The sequence below is a fragment of the Phoenix dactylifera genome, chromosome 6 (genome assembly GCF_051530095.1).
Source record: "Phoenix dactylifera cultivar Ajwa chromosome 6, Ajwa_hap1_PhDact_Kaust_v1.1, whole genome shotgun sequence".
Classification (NCBI taxonomy): domain Eukaryota; kingdom Viridiplantae; phylum Streptophyta; class Magnoliopsida; order Arecales; family Arecaceae; genus Phoenix; species Phoenix dactylifera.
The window spans coordinates 19,923,819-19,941,444 of record NC_143195.1 but is presented as its reverse complement, the minus strand read 5'-3'; positions in this window follow the sequence as shown (position 1 = coordinate 19,941,444).

Below are 17,626 nucleotides of genomic sequence, written 5' to 3'. Positions count from 1 at the left end.
CAACAAAGCGATGTTAGACATTGACTCCGAAAAATGGATGGATGCGATGAAGTCAGAAATAGACTCCATGCATTCCAACCAAGTATGGACCTTAGTAGATCCGCCTGAAGGTATAGTACCTATTGGGTGTAAATAGATCTACAAAAGAAAAATGGGTTCAGATGGCAAGGTAGAGACATATAAGGCAAGGTTGGTGGCAAAAGGTTATAGTCAGCGCGAAGGCATTGACTATCAGGATACCTTTTTACCGGTAGCCATGTTGAAATCCATTCGAACGTTGCTTGCCATTGCAGCTTATCATGATTATGAGATTTGGCAGATGGATGTGAAAACTGCATTCCTTTAATGGATATCTTAAGAAAGATATCAATATGGAACAGCCTCAAGGTTTCACTTTCAGTGATGGTGATCACCAGGTCTGCAAGCTGCAAAGATCCATTTATGGACTAAAGCAAGCATCTCAGAGTTGGAACACTCGTTTCGATGATGTGATCAAATCGTTTGATTTCATCAAGAACGAAGAGAAACTATGTGTGCACAAAAAGATTAGTGGGAGGGCTATAGTATTCCTCGTATTGTACGTGGATGATATACTCCTGATTGGGAATGATATTCCCATGCTCACATCGGTCAAGTTATAGTTGTCTAAGAAGTTCTCCATGAAAGACCTAGGTGAAGCATCTTATATTTTGGGGATTAAGGTCTATAGAGATAGATCTAAGAGGATGCTTGGCCTATCACAGAAAATATACACAGAGAAAGTGCTGAAGAGGTTCAGCATGGAAAACTCTAAGAGGAGATTGTTACCCCTAAGGCATGGGATAAAATCTTCAAAAAGATGTGCCCCAAAACATCTGAAGAGATTCAGCGCATGAGTAGTATTCCTTATGCATCGGCAAAGGGAGCCTCATGTATGGCATGCTATGTACTCAACCTGATATAGCACATGCTGTGAGTGTCACGAGCTGATATCAGTCAAATTCAGGCGAGGAGCACTGGATAGCTGTGAAAAATATTCTTAAGTACTGAAGAAGGACTAAGGATATATTTTTGGTCTTTGGGGGAGGCACAAAGTTAAAGGTAGAAGGATATATTGATTAAGACTTCATGACTGACCCTGATGATAGAAAGTCTACATCAGGATAGGTATTCTTATGCAATAAAAGATCGGTAAATTGGAAGAGTTCCAAGCAACCGATTATTGCAAATTCTACCATGGAAGCAGAGTACATTGCTGCATCGGATGCTGCGAAGGAAGCATTCTGGTACAAGAAGTTTGTCAAAGAGCTAGGAGTCATGTCATCAGATGCCATAACCCTTTTCTGCGACAACAATGGCGCCATAGCACTGGCTAAGGAGCCAATTAAGGTCTCACCGAAATTCAAGCACATAAAGCGGCGATTTCATCTAATTCGCGACTACCTCGAAAAGAAGTACGAACTCCACCAAGTAAGAGCATAGCTAGGAAGCTTGAGATGAAAAAAACTACCTTCTAAACACTAATCTATAGATAGCAAAGTAAGTCTTTAAGTGGTCTAGCCAATTATCTAGCTTCCATATATCAACAATTTTATCATATACAAGGATCTTGATTTGATCTTCTCAAAAGGTTGAAGAGAAAGATTTTGCATGCACGTAGGTTGCTTATCCTCCCATTAGATGGTGGATCTTCATCTTCAGATGTAGAAGACAACTTCACAATAGGAGTTGCTGGTGTTTGTGCTAAAGGTATCGCCAATCAAAAGATGATCTCGATGAGTTGGGCAATCTTCTTCTCTAGTTGTATAAGACATCCTTTCGTCTCATTATCGATGGAGGAAGAACTAGTAGCCATACTTACCTTTTTCTTTTGATGTATATGAAGCATAGATAGCCTTTCTCTTGATTGTTTATAATATGCACATATGAATCATGAATTAAAGCCTCCAAGATTGTAAATGGCCAAAGCTTGATACCAACTTGATCCAATCTGAGAGAAAGAAAATTTTCTTCAAACTACTTAACTCAAATCTCTAAAAAAAAAGAGAAAGAAAGGCTTAAGTCCACTTTTCTTTCATTGATACTCCATACCTCATAAAATAAGGTATATAGGCTCTATTTAAAAAGAGGTCGTTCCTTTTACAATTTAGGTTGGATTTCTTGTCCAGTTTATAAACTACAATATCTCCAAAAATAAACATGAGCAATAGAAATAATTATGAAAAAAAATTTATAGGAAGTACATCTCAAATCCAACAACAACTTTGTTTTTTGTCTCTCCATCTAATTCTTCACATATTTGGGAGATATGGTTGGTAGCCTATTTTAGATCTAAAATGATAGAATTTTGTCCTAATTTAATCTCCTAGGGGGTTAGCCTAAAGTTGTAGCTCTCGAAAAGCTGCCCTGTTCAAAAAAGAACATCTCAATCGGTGTAGTCTGACCACGTAATGGTCTCTTAAAGTTTGGCACACAATTCTGCTTTCTGATATGGCAAAACTTTCAATTGGATCTTATCCAGTCTTACTCGTAGTGGCCAAAGTGATTCACATCGAGTCTATAAATCTTTCTAGATCAACATCAATATCTACTATCTTTGTATGATCTCCATCACAACTATTATTAACCATTATAACAATTATAACAATTCTTACTTGCCTCATCATGTATGATTTAGAGTTATTGACTCCACAAGAAAAATGAAGGGAGATTTGATCACAGGGATTGGAATACCCTTCATCTTGTGAAGAAACTTCTCTCCATGAAATTTTACCGACGTGTCAAAAGACTACCCCGTACAATGTATTAGATGCATATATATTGTTGCTGGAAATTAGACCCAGGAGTGACCGCGGACCAAGGCGAAGGAGCTCCAACTGTGGTGCGGTGTCTCCGGCGGAGCCTTTGGCCGGAGGTTCTGGCGAAGGCCCCGACCAAGCTCGGGATGCCCGGCTGTGTCGACCGCGAGCCAAGTCTTCCTCGACCTCGGGTACTACCTAATGACGTTCCGACCAAGCTCGGGACGCCCCGCCATGTCCACCGCGAGCCAAGTCTCCCTCGATCTCGGGAACTACCTAATGACGTCCTAACAGAGCTCGGGACGCCCTGCTGTATCGACCGTGAGCCAAGTCTCCCTCGACCTCGGGTACTACCTAATGACGTCCTGATCAAGCTCGGGATGCCCCGCTACGTCAACCGCGAGCCTAGTCTCCCTCGACCTCGGGTACTACCTAATGATGTTCCGACCAAGCTCGGAACACCCTGCTGCGTCGACCACAATCCTAATCTCCCTCAACCTCGGGTACTACCTAATGACGTTCTGACCAAGCTCATCGACTGCCTCCTCCTCCAGCTCTTCCCGGTACTCGGCCGACTCACGAAAAATCTGCAACGCGTTCCGAGTTTGCTCCAGCACCTTCCTCTCTTGAGCTACAAGTTGTTCGATCTTCAGCCGGAGGACCTCTGCCTCATACTTTTGGCCCGCGAGCTCAGACTGGGCATCGGCTAAGCATGCCTCGGAGGCACGAAGTGTCAACCTGGCAAGGGCATGTGCAGCTTCCTCCTCCTCAAGACACTCGATTGTAGACTTAAACTCGGATTCGGCGGCCTCCGCCCTCACGGTGGCTTCCTTGCACCTAGCTTCGGCCTTGCCGAGCTTCTTCTCTGCATCCTCTTGCCCCCTCTGACTCCTCTGGGCCTGGTTTTGATACTCAGCCTCCACAGAGACCAGCATATCAATTTCGTGCAGGTGCTGTGAGGAAGGAAAATAAAAGTAAGCCGACATTGAAAACTTAGGAGGATATGAAAATGAAAGCATGAGGATAACTTACTCGGACGGCGGAGCAGTAGGCTTGATCGACAAAACTGCTGACCTTGCTAGCATCGAGCTCGGCTCGGTCAACTAGAAGCAAGGCGCAGCGAACGACTTCGCGAGCGACGTCACTGTTGTGGAAGGCCGAGTCATCCTCGAAGACCGACCACTCAGGAAAGAAGGGCCTCCTCTCAGGGCGATCCTCAACTCCTGAAGAGCTCGGGAGGCCGGGTTTCGAGGAGCTTGGCAAGGAAGTGTGGAAAGAACTCGGTGTTGGGATCCCTCGCATGCCGCAGAAAAATCAGAACGCAGCGGAAAGGCATGCGCGAGATCCCGTTCATCGCATGAATGTATTTTAAAATTGATGTTCGTAGATAGATTAGGATTTAAAAACCTTTTACAAGAGTAAGAAGATCAACTCTTCACCATATGCGGGTAGATGATCACCGCAAATCTGATGATCGTGGATTTGTTGGAAGGTTTGCTTGAAACTGCATACGCGTTTGGCTTCTACGGGTATCCACACGAGGCAGGGGACTGATCAAAGCTCTCGAATCTCCCAGAGGTGCTAGCCTCCCTTGCAGAGAATACTTTGATGGCTGAAATCCTCTCTTTTGAATCATCTCATGATTGCGTTAGAGAGGAGGAAGAAAGACTAGAAAGGGAGAACCAGATTCACCCTTTCTTTTTCTTTTATTTTGGTGGAAGAAGGAAGTAAGGGAGAGGGAGAGGTTCAGCCGCCTCTCTCTTCCTTTTTTTTTCTTTTGTGCGGATGAATGCAAAGAGGGAAGGGGGCTGCCGTACCCAAGAGGAATTGAAGAGAGAGTAGGGCCCACATGCCATCCTCTTCCTTTTTAAACAACCCTAGGCGTGGAGCTCCTACAAAATAGGAGCTCACGCACGACTAGGCCAAGAGGAGGGGCGTATGCCCCTCCTTATCCCCTTTTTAAATGGTGACTAGGTGGTTGAAAGTTAAGGATTAATTCCCAAACCATGGAAGCCCCTATCCTTCTTTTCTTTGGCATATGGAGCTCCTAAAAAATAGGAGCTCTATCCTTATCTCAAGAGGGGCATTCGCCCCTCATAGTGCTGCAGCAAAATTGAAGGAGAGGAGGGGCGTACACCTCTCCTCTTGTGTGCTTCTAATCCTCCTCTAAGGAGGATTAGGTGGTCCCTCAAATTAGAGATCTAATCTAATTAGATCTCTTCCAAATTATGAACCAATTTGGACTTATAAAAGCCCTAATCCAATTAGGACTCAATTGAATCATGACTCAATTGAACTCTTCAATCCTAATCCAATTAAGAGTCATTTTAATTAGATTAAAATTAATTAGGACTTAAGAAATTCTAATCCAATTAGGACTTATTTAATTAGTCCTAATCCTTTAGAACTTTAGAAATCGTACTCCAAATAGGACTCCAATTTAATTTGAACTCGTAATTTAATTAGGACTCTAGGAATCCTACTCTAAGTAGGACTTGTATTTAATAAGATCAAGTCCAATTAATTAAATCTAATTGATTCAATTAAATTTCAATTCAATTACAATTATTCCTTCTTCAACTCACTAACTCTTAGTGGGTTACATCAATTATCAATCAAATTGATAATTATGAATTATTTGTAATTCCAAATCATAATTCAACCATCGGATCAGTCAATGCCTCTAATATGTATGACCCCATAGATTCTATTCTGTCTGGTAGTGAGATATATTGCGATCTCTATCACAATATCATTAAAAACTCCTTTCACTGGGTTGGAATAATTCCAACTCAACTCACCAGGGATCATCGATCATCAAGATAGTCCCTGTGAGTCTCACCATCCACCAGTGACACCTAGCAGCATATAGTGGCTACCCAGCAGAATGAAATGATGATCCTCTAGGTGCAGTTATCGTATGATACAATCCTTCTATCATGGATCTCTACAGAACGGAGGTCATGGATAACTCGTCAAACTCCGTCGTCTGTCATATGTCTAGATTTATTCGACTTAAGTTCGAGAGTGGAAAAACTCTTTTTCCACTATACGTACTGCCCCGGTCGAGGTTTTACAAACTCAGTCTTATAAATTATATAGGATCACTCCTTATCTATCAAGATCGATAGATTTCTTGTAGGTGCATACCCTACTCCTACAGTGAACCTACTGCAGCCAATTTATACTACAAGGATCCATATGGCTAGAGACCATATATACGTGCAGTCAAACTATAGCAACCGCACTGTAAGTAGCCGAAGCACCGCAGGTTAAAGGACCAGTCACACTACTGCAACATCAAGCAAGTCACTGACGAGTGGATAGACATCCAAGTGACTTCTTATATTGGTCACGCTCAGTACCCTTGTTCTCTAACAAGCACTTGCACAATTGCTCCAATATCTGATAAGTGCTGAATAATTTATAATTTAGTTATCTTTCCATAGCACTTATCAATATTCTTAAACTTATAAATACGTATTTTACCATGAAATTGAATAATCATTGAAATAAATTTAAAATATAATAAGAAGTAAATAATTCTTTCCTTAAACCAGACTCTGAACTTGTCTCTCTTGGTTGCAATCTTTCATAAAAACTACAGAAAAACATATAAGGAGGAGATTGTGTTGACCCGGTTTGGTAACCTGATGGAGTTGTAATCAAGCTAAGGTTATAATTAAATGGGTTTTGGTCCTGATTAGACTGGAAATTATAATTAATTATTTTTGTATTAATTCCTGTTTGGGGAAAAGGTTTGATTAACCCTTTTGATTAAGTCACGGTCTTGTTTTGTTTTGTTTTTAGTCTTGTTTATTTTATCTGATCGAGTTCAGTTTGAAGCAGTTTAGCAAGAATCAAATTTAAATTTTATGACATTGGGCTCGAGAACAAGTTCAAGCAAATCAACGATCATGACCCACCTCAAATCCAACGCATCTCCCAACCAGTCAGTAAGCAATCTTTTGCACCCAGTGAGTCAAGATCGGCAACCACCCAAGCCCACATAATACCCAATTTTTTTAGCATCCCGATTAAAACTCCAACGCTGCGGCTGCCTATTTTCCTGTCAAAATAGAGCCCTTCCCAAATCGGCTAATCTTCCCTTCCATCCCAGAGGAGATCTCTTCCCAAATCGGAGATCATCCAACCGAATCTTCATCTCCCTCCCCAAACATTCAAAACAGGGGAGATCTCTTCCCAGATCAGCAGCCATCCAACCTGATTTTTCTTTCCATTCCTGCATTCAAAACAGGGGAGATCTCTTCCCAAATCGACAGATCTCTTCCATCTTCGACTTCTTCCTAGCTGCGATCCGAAGCAAGGGAAATATCCCATCTCACCAAGCAGCAATCCATTCTTTCTTCTCCAGCACTCGACGACAAAAATTCCTTCAAATAGCAGGAAGAATCGGGGAGTCTTTCTTCATCAACGAATCAACAAATCGCCAGCAAAATAGGGGAAGATCCCTTTATTCCAAAGCCAGCTGGGAGCTCTCCTTTCCTTCAAAGCTGTCTTTCCCATCTCCATCGAACCAATTGGGATTTCTTTCCATGACGCAGGGGAGAATTTGAGCAGACACGATTCGGTAAGATCCCCTTCCATGCTGAACTGGGGGTCCTGGCATGTTATAAAGGGTGGGGGGAGGACTTGAGGCGGAGAGGGAGGAGTTTTGAGAAGAGACCTTGGGCATGGAGAACTACCATCTTGGCGGGGAGCATTTCAGCAAACCAATGGAGATGACGAGCACCATGAGCGGCTAAACCTCGGTTTAGGGGTTTGATGAAGCCATAGAGGAATATTCGTTTCGTTTTTATTGATTTGAGTTTGTATTGTAAGGTTGTTGCATGATGAAGAATTTATCAATTGATCTTATGATTTATTCAATTCATATGAATCGTTTATCTTGCAGAAAATATTTTGCATAGATTGATCTATTTCATCGAATCCAACACCTGTGGTTTGGAGGAGATATTCATGTGACATTGATTTCATGTTTAATGATTTAATGATCAGATGCATCATGCTAGGTTAGACAAGTCATGCTTATCGTTAGAGTAGATGGTTTGTGCTAGACTTAGATGATTCATGCTGGGAATTAGTTATAATTTTTTTTATGATTGCTTTGGCTTGTAGTCGGAAGCAATCAAGTCTTAAATACAACTCAATCATTGAAAGCGTCACAGATATAAATCTATTGGTGGATTCTAGCCCTAAGCACCTCTCTCCATAGATAATTCATACTATTACATCCATATTAATTCTTAGTTTTTATCATTTACTCTAGCTTATGCCCTTTTAAGTAATTATTTAAAAATAACTTGTCTCCAATCCCTGTGAACCGACATCCGTAATCACTATCTTACAGGATACGTGCTATTGCTTGGTTTATTTTTGAAATTGAAAGAACCGATCAATGTCCCCACACTATGGACTCAAGACTCGTCCATCAAAGAAAGCAATCTGTGCACTAATCTCAGCGGATCAATCACTATCCTCATGATGATCGATCAATCAGGAGCAATTTAGGAATTAATCATAATGGCACATGCCTCAAATTCTCAACTCTTGAGAATATGCGTCATTATCTTATTAATTTTTTGGACGATTCATGGACACTTAAGAACATAAATGAAAAGAATGCCTAACTTAATAAATTCATAATTAGGTCAAGTATAAATTTATGTCCCAGACAAAATAATATGTCAGCCAAATTGACTTCTAGGGCATACTTCTAGCACTCGGGACCCCGAGACCGCTGCCCAGCTCGGGACTCGAGTGCCGCAAGCGAATGACCTTGCGAGCTCATTGGGGAACCAGGGTCGGGCACGCACGGGCCGTTGGCTCTCTTGCGGCCCCAGAAGAAATCGCGCGCCCGAGAGGAGGAGCTTCTTCCGGTCTGCGCTTCACGGTCTTCTTTTTGCTATTTTTCCGAGCGAGCTCGAAAGTCTCAGTTTCAAGCTCCTCAACCTCTACAAGAGCAGAGGTCAAGGCCGGCCTAGGCCTCTTCTTAGGCACGGGGCGAGCTCCGCCGGCCTTGGCTGCCCTTTCATTATATCTGGCGAGGAGGGCCTCGTTGCTGGTCACCATCCTTGTAATTTCTGAAAAGGAAAAGAAACTCAAGTGTCAGACCGACCCTAAAAAGAAAGGAAGGAAGAAAAATAGGAAAAATGAAATGAAGAACGATAAAATGAAGGGAGGAGCAGTACAACCGCCCTTACCCCCAGGGCGTGCCGAGCTCAGGCCAACGTCTATCAGGGTCTCCTCACTTAGAAGGTCGTTCAGAAGGATATCCCCCTTTAGACCGTGAAGAGCTACGAGGATGTTCTGCTAGCCCATGGTTAGTTCAGGGGTCTTATTATTGGCCTTAAGTATCGGTAGGCCCCACGACGGGTTGAACCCCCACGGATGCTCGGAGGAGAGAAAGAAAAATTTCTTCTTCCACCCACGGATAGAGGTAGGATCACCTAGAGTACATGGTCAAAGCACCGAATGATGGCAAGCATGCTCTCGGCAGTCATGACCTCAGCGCGCACGACCTCAGCACGTACGACCTCGGCATGAATGACCTCAGCGTGAACAACCTCGGCATGAATGACCTCAACATGCATGACCTCGGTATGAACGACCTCAGCGTGCACAAACTCGGCAGGCCTGTTCTCGAAAGGCATGACCTCGGCAGGCATGGTCTCGACTGAGTTAAGCTCGATTGACCTCAAGGCCGAGAAAGACCCAGTCAAAGAGAGAAACTGACTCCCACTCTACCAAAAATCAAGCCGACCCCTACATCGTAACGTCCACATGAAGAAGGAGTCATCAAGTCCTCCATATCCGAGATCAAATTCCACAATCTCTACCACAACGGCTGTTAATATTTGAATCCTCACAATCTCAACCGATCGCCAGTCAGCATGAAACCTCATGTCGTCTAAGGTAATCCATTTAATCCAAGATCTGTGCAATCGCAATCAAAAGTGAGTAACCGCCACACCCCCACCTATAAAGAGGGGGAACTGCTGGCGAGGCGAGGGATCGATCTCTCTCGATATTCTCCCCTGGCTAAGAACATCTCTCCATTATCTCTATTATCTCTCTCGATCTTCTTCCCCGACCAAAGGCTTCTTACAGGTCCGCCAGAGACAGCCGCCCGCCACCAGATTTTGGTGCTTTGACCATGTGCTCTGGGTGATCCACTTTTCACCGCAACATATATATATATATATATATATCAAAGGACCCCGTACCCTAATTTTAGTATTAAAGCCAATACAAATCAAACCCAAAATGGGACTCAATAATAACAAAACTTGCTAGAATTGTTTTCTTACATATTGGGAGATATGGTTGGTCTGGATGAGGTGGAAGGCCGCATGCTAAGCTTTGATAGAATGAGGTCTGGACACATGTGTGGGAATGCTACCAATATTGGACTAGCCTGAGAGGTGTGGGTCGATTGAAGGATATAGAGTAGGGTGGGCCCATATGCAGTGACCTTCAAGCACTTTTGCCCCCATCACACCACTAGTCAGACTAGCGGTGTGCTACAAAAGAAAGGATTTATTTCTAGACTATATTAAGAGGGTGACATTGGGCTATGGTGAGGATATAGTGCTAAGTTACGATAAAAAAGCTAAGTTATATCTACTCTTGAGATAAAGACTAAGATAATGATAAAGTGATTGATTAGATTGATTATGAAAGGTTCCACCATACATAGTAGAATTTTACTAATACATAATAACGAAGCACAAATACAGCAACTGTTCAATCTGATGATTACTTTCCATATATGATCTCCATTCCTAGCGGTTCTAATAATTACTGCCAATGGTTTTTCCACTATGTACAAGAACAACTATTCTACAACTATCAGGCCGACAGTCATGCCTCATCGGTGTTGAGAAAAATAAGACTATGCGCGTGTGTTATAATGTTTTAATTATCACAAAATCCTTTGGTTCAAATATTGCATATTATGTGTGTAATGTGTTTAGCTCGCTGTTATGGAAAATTGTTTAAGTTGCTTAGGCTTAATGATCTTAAAGCTTAATGATCTTATAATTTTGGACTAATCCATGGTATTAGTCAACCGACCCACTAATGTGATTCGGCCAGTCCATTATGGTAAAGGATGCTCCAATATGCTATGGCACTATGTTATAATGTATTTGTTAAAATAGTGTACTTGCATTTGATTGATTTAATGTATGCTGTTGGATTCAAGAAATTCATCAAAAGATTAATTGTTGTGATTATATTAGGATTATCTCTAATAATTTTCGTCCAATATAAAATATGGCAACAAATTATGCATACACTTGAGCACATATGAAACACATATGCAATTCTATTTTTGGTAAGTTTCTTAAAGACTGCTCTCTATATTTTTGATATTTGACCAACCAAATAGTTTTTAAAAATTACAAACTTTATATCACTAAAAATCTCTTGAAATAAGCTTTCCAATGGTACTAATATTGATAGGGTTTGAATAAAAATTGAATATAAAATAATATGATCTCTACACACTGCTAGTTTTAAATTTAATTTTTGTAAACTTTGAAATTATGCTATCATATCTTATTTTTATGTCATCATATTATTATAAATTATATTAATTAATGTTTATTTATCAAGGGTGCATGTGTTCTCCTATTTACAGCCCCATCTAAAGGTAATTTAGGATTAATATCCCAAATGGTCCACTAGTTACACCCAATTTTGCTTTGTGTGCAAAATCTAAGTAATTTTAATTTTATTTGTCAAACCTCTCTAAATGGAGTGTAAGAGAACTTTGAAAAAGTGTATTTGTTGATTGAAAAGAAATAAATTTCATCCATTCCATCAAGAGCATGAATAACACAAGCAAATCAACCAAATTAAGCTTGAATGGTCTAGATGATACTATGTGTCATCCTAGTCATGTTGATAAGTCATCTTGCCACAAGAAAGAGACGTCCAAGCCACATGCTGAAGCATGTCAACCACACTCAGATATATGCAAAATTCAAATCATGTCAACTTATGGAAAACAAGATCAATTTAAGCTTATGTTGATTGAAGAAATCAAGCTAATCATGTCTTATGGTTGAAGATTGATGAGAATCAATTTTTAAATGTCCTCCAACATCTCGTGCCCTCTCAAGCCTATAAATAGAGACCTTTGGTAAAGTCTCAAAGCACACCACTTGGCCAAAACATCCCTCTTTCAACTGAGTTCTCATCTCCTCTCATAGTGCTCTCATATTGCTTCTATTATGCTCTTATTTTACTATTATGAGAGAATTGTATAATGAGCTTATTTATGTATTAGATTTGTGAGAATCAAAGTTTGTAATTATGAGACAAGCTTATGAGGTATCAAGCTTGTGGGCTTTGTATTCAATCTAGTAGAGTACTAGATTGGAGAGTGCAACTTGGTGGTTTTCAAGTTGTGGTGTTGTTGCAAGTTGGTGGTCTTCGACTTGGATGTTGTAAGAAGTTTTACAACTAGTGGAACTTCAAGACGGAGCTGTTCTTGAAAGAAGGTGGACGTAGGCAAGAATTTGGTGGAACCACCTCATAATATTGGCTTCGTCTCTTTATCCCTATCTCTCTTTACTTGTGTTTATATATCTTATTTGGTTGGCTTGATTGTTGAGATTTACTATTATTGTGACTGTTTAGTATTTATTTTAATTTGTTATTATTTTTATAGACACCTAATTCACCCCCCTTTTAGGTGTTGATTTCAATCGGCCTTTTAACTTATCATGGTGCAACTTTTGTTGGCCATCTTCCTTCAATCGACCTACAAAATATTCTTCTATTCTTGGGATCTGAATATTTTACTATGGTCTACTCAAGACTTGATCATTCGGCCTCATTTTTCCACCTTAATTTTGAATTCTATCAATTCGGCTTGGATCTGCACACTTAGTATGATTTCACAGCCGAATTCTACCTAGCCTTAGCAAGAGTTATGTGATTCTCATCCACCCTAATTCTACCAATTGAATCCATATAGCATTTGCTCTTGGTCGCTAGCTAAATTATTAAGATGTGAGGTAAACAATTATCAATATAGAAACTTGGCTAAAATTCGAAATTGTCTCGAATATAAATTATATAGAAAAATTAGGTGAAAATTTCTAAATCCTGTTCTCTTGCACTCTTTCTCACATGATGGAAATAAAACCAATTATTTTCTTATCGAAGTCTTTACTTGCAATCCTACTGGCTTGTATGAAGTTTGGTACGGTCTATCTAGTCATGGTACCTATTGGGTACAACCTGTGTTGCATCAATTAATGAATATCAAAATAATAAGTATTACAAAGGCTATTATAACACAAAGTTATAATAAAAAATAAAGGACATTAATGGAAACAATAATATTATTATTATGCTAAAAACTATATAGATAGTAAAAAATATCTCTCTAGTGGTATAAACTTTTTGGAAAGAAATTTGAAAAACTTGAAATTTGAAAATCAATATTATTTTATTAAGGGAACAATGATAATGTTAAACAGTTGCAGGGGTTTGTATTATAATGGGATGTCGTAATACTTAAACCACTTACTGCTATCTTTTACCTACCAAGTTAGGATCAACTTAGACTTGCTATAACTTTTATAGAGTTACATCCTTTTTCGATGATGACATCCCACCTTAATGATCCAAGCCATTGGATGTGATTTACTATTTCTATATAGCACATTTACCAAAATTCATATGATTTGGATACCCCTTGCATATGTTGAATGATCAATTTTCATGTTATTTCAACTATCCAAATTTTTGCTACCTAACACATACGCTAGGAGTTTCTAAATCACATGATTTTTGGTTGTTAGCAGTTTAAAGATTTTAGATAACATTTAACTACCCAGGTCATCAATGAGGTATCCCCATGAATTTGAAAAATGTCTAATTCTATAAGAGTTACACGAGGTGTAACTTGAACCTGATATTATATATATATATATATATATATATATACTTACATATATATATATATATATATACTTACATATATATATATATATATATACTTACATATATATATATACTTAAATATATATATATATATTTACATATATATATATATGTAAATATATGAATGTGTTTATATACGTAACTTTGTTTGTATATTTGTATGTGTATATGTGTATGTATATAAACATAACAAAGAGATCCGATGGGGAGAAGAAAGAATTTTCTTAACTTGCTCAACTCAAATCTCTCAAAAATATTTTAGAAGAAGGTAAACAAATTAGTGAAAGCGAGGTTTAGGTCTTCCTTTTTCTCATTGATGATTCCCAAAAAATAGAGATATATAGTCTTTGTTTATAATAGTAGTGAGGCCGCTCTTGCATCATTTAGATCAGAAATCTCTCCTAGTTTGAGTAGGACTTATTTTCTAAAAATAGACATGAGTACTAAAAATAAACATAAAAAATCTAAAATCCTACAAGAGGTGGATCTTGACTCCTATATCAACTTTATCTTGTATCTCAATCGAGTATCGTATGATCAAGTTATGGTCTTTCACAGTTTGGCACTAAATTTGACTTTCCAATATGGTGGATCTTACTATCCAACTCTACCTTTCATAGCCATAGTAGTGCACATCGAGTTTGGTGATCCTACTAGATCAAGGCTCTAATTGTTTAGTAGATTTAGCTCTTACTAAATCAAAACTATAGGTGGAAAAACACTTGTTTCTCTGCTTTACAACTAGACCACTTAGCTTTGCTTGGAAGCTAACCCTTTTAAGCAATCCAAAAAGGCTCATTCCATTTGTGCTTGGTTTCTGTGATCTTCCTTTTGATGAGACATCCTCATCCAATGGCCTTTCTTAACCATGGTCTTTTCTGTACCCGGATCTCATCAAGCATTCATCGCACTTCCACATCTAGACTTCATGCTAGGACTGCTCCTTGCCAACCTTCTTTGTAGATAATAATGACCTCCCTTCAATCTTCATCTCAGTAAATTGGTTTGTGGAACCAAGAAGCAATAGCTTGGCTTCTCATGATAGGTATTGCCTTCTCGTATCATCATTACAAACTTATTGCAGACATTAAACAAGTTGTTTCGCATGGGTAGTGATTGCAAGGTCTTTATTTTCATGCATTCTAGATGTTTTGATCATTAATGCCTTCCCATATGTTTCGATATGATATTTTCTCTACTGCCTATAGAAAACTGCATGTCGATTCTAAAGGTATGGAATCCCAAGGATGACCTAGTAGACATCTAAGGAAACTACTTTGCATGTCACCATGTCGATGCTTCTCAATTATTATGAATTTGAAGGTATATTGCTTGGTGATATTCAACTAGATACCTTTCTTAATCCACCTTAAATGGTAGGGATGTCGATGAAGCTTTCTCTGCAACCCCAGTTTTTGGGCTATACTTTCAGATATGAGGCTCTTCCCTACTTCCATAATTCTTTTATCTTATTCTATTTTCTTTTGAGAAATTCGAGTTGAGCAAGTTGAGAGAAATCTTCCTTTCTCCAATCGGATCAAGTTGGTATCAAAGCATGAATGTTTTACATCGCTGGGAGCTTTAGTTTATATTACAGACACAAGAGCAACACAACTAATCAGGAGAAGAGCTATCCATGTTTCAAATACATTGAAGGACAAAGTTAATGTATGATGAGATGAAGGAACATCTAGCACCATTAGAGGAGAAGATTGCCCAACTCATCGAGATTATCTTCCAATTGATAATACCTTAAGCATAAGCACCAGCAACATTTGTTGCGAATCTATCTCCTAAGTCTGGAGATAAAGAGTCACCAACCATCAAGAAGGATGAGTAACCTGCAAGTAAGCAAAATCTCTCTCTTCAACCCTTTAAAGTTGATGCTTAAATTGAGATCCCTATATGCAATGGGCCTTCCAACCTTTTGATAGTGACTTGAGAATCTTTCTCACCAGATCACTAATAGTATAAGATTATCCAAAATTTTTAAGACCATTAATAATAAGTAAAATGAGTAAACATTTTAGTGATGACTCATTTGATTCCATTTTAAATAATTCATATTTATGTACAAGCATATTAATTTTAGATTCTATGACTTTGTTAGTGCCGTCATTAGTTACTTTCAGCCTATCCCAAATCTGTTTAGCAATATTATATGTTGAAATATGATTAAATTCATTAAATCTAGAGATTAATAAAGAATATTCATGGCCTTAGAATTTAGCTGTGCTATTTTCTTATCAAACTCATCCCATTCTCCTTCGGGTTTAGAAAGAGACACACCATCAATGACTTTTGTGGGTGTATGAGAACCATTAACTATGATATTCTATGTATCATAATCTAGTGCCGAACATAGATGCACATGTATGCTTTTTAATAAGTATAATTTGTGCCATTGAAAGGTGGTTGTCTGTTTGTAGACTGTCCCTCGGCAAGAGATATTCTAATTGGGGCTACCATAGATCTTTAACTCTTAAACGATTAGATCAATGAGGGGCTTGAGTATCAATGCTCTGATACAACTTGTTGCCCAGCTATGCAACCCAAGAAGGGGATAAATTGGGCCTTTTAAAAACTTTGAGTAAATTGTAGTGGAATAAAACTTGTTGAATTTGTGTGGATTGTAATGAGTAATTAACAAAAGTAAATATACAGGAGATCAAAGCACACAATTCATGCACCACAAATATAAAAAATTTATAGTAGTTTGGTGCCCATCCTACACCTACATCCACTCTCTAAGACACCATTTTTGAGAATTTTCACTATAATTTTTCTGAGATTACAGTCTGATTATTTTAGTTGGGCACACAGTCAACCCAGTTGATTTTTTCTAGCAATCAAGGAAAAACCACACTCGAACCTTTTCTAGGCTCAATACCATCTAATTCAAGGTTTGGATGGATCTTTTCTTAAGTTTGAAACCCTAAAGCTTATCATAATAAAGTATGAAGGAAATACAAAGCAACAGAATTATAGCTCCTCGAAGTAAAATATACACAAAATAAGTGGAGTCCCGAATCAGTTTGTTGGCCTTGATTAGACTTCAATGCATTTCACCAACTCTCACAATAGTGGAGGATGTGATCTTTTAGCTCTTAATAAATGCACTTGAATATTTTTCTTTTTGACGCTCTTGTTTTTTGGCTATTCAATTATTTCTCATTAATTCTCTCTTCTATTTTCTTTTTTCCTTTCTTTTGGCATTCTCATGCATTTATACCATTGAGGAATGATTGGAAGACACATCTAAATGTTAGACAAATCAAAAGAGCTATTGTGATATAAAAACGGCTGGTCTGATTACAGAAAAACTAGTCATTATTGTTATTAGGAACAAACATGTCAACTCGATGTTCTTAGGGGTCAACTCATGATATCGAGTACTTGTCTCATGATCTTTAGGGGTTGACTCAAACTAGCCATTATTTTTGTTGTGCTCTATTTTTCTCCTGTGACCATTGTGGGGTTGACTCTTTTGCCTTAAAGGTTGACTTGTTATCTTAATGGGTCAACTCTCTAATAGATTGAATTTTACTACTTTTTGTCTTTTGTCTCTAGCCATTCACGGGTGACTCATTTTCTTCTAGGGTTGAACTCATGTTTGACTGGAGTCAGTACATGATCTTAATGGGTCGACTCGCCAATATGATGAATTTACAGTTCTATCTTTTGTTTGTGGTCATTTAAGGGTTAACTCGTTTACTTATGGGGTCGACTCTTATTTGACTAGATTCGACTCATGATCTTCATAGGTCAATGCACCAATATGATGAATTTTATAGCTTATTATATATCTTCTAAGACTATTTTGAGGTCAACTCATGATATGTGGGAGTTGACTCGTGAAAGTGTAT